We start from the raw sequence: 530 nt of genomic DNA, 5'->3' as shown, positions 1-530 counted from the left end.
GTGAATTCGAAGGATGAATACCATGCCCGCAAGAATAATTCGTGATGTAAGTATAAAGGTTCCATGGATTTCATTAGTTCCGTTGCTGCATATTTGTTCAACATTTAAAACCAGGGTTCCCTCCGCCTTCAGCTCGCCAAGACTTTCGCGATTGCAAAACCTTGCTGTGGCAGAAAAAACGGGGGATCGTGTTTTCTGGATAGTTGGCCGTGTGTGTCCCCATGTTTGCAATAAGCCCTTATAGCGAGCGGAGAGGAAATTTTAAGGGGGAGGGGGTGAGTGAGGCGCTTGCGAATGACCTATTACCCGCTTCCTCCCAATTTCTGTTGCTGTTCCTCGTGTTTCTTTCCTTCTGCTTCGTCTCCCCGCCGTCCCCGCCGACCCGCGTTCGTCTCTCGGATCTGGGCGCTTTCTTGTAGCGGAACGTAATAGCGTGATGCACGGCACGGAGGAAGGTTTCCTTTGCCCTGGACGCGTGCCATGCAACCCCTGCGAACCCTTGCCGTAAATCGCTAGGGTGTATGGCAAAG

Source organism: Penaeus monodon, chromosome 15 (genome assembly GCF_015228065.2).
Source record: "Penaeus monodon isolate SGIC_2016 chromosome 15, NSTDA_Pmon_1, whole genome shotgun sequence".
Classification (NCBI taxonomy): Eukaryota; Metazoa; Arthropoda; class Malacostraca; order Decapoda; family Penaeidae; genus Penaeus; species Penaeus monodon.
The sequence above is the reverse complement of the archived record's forward strand: the minus strand, read 5'-3'. Positions refer to the sequence as shown.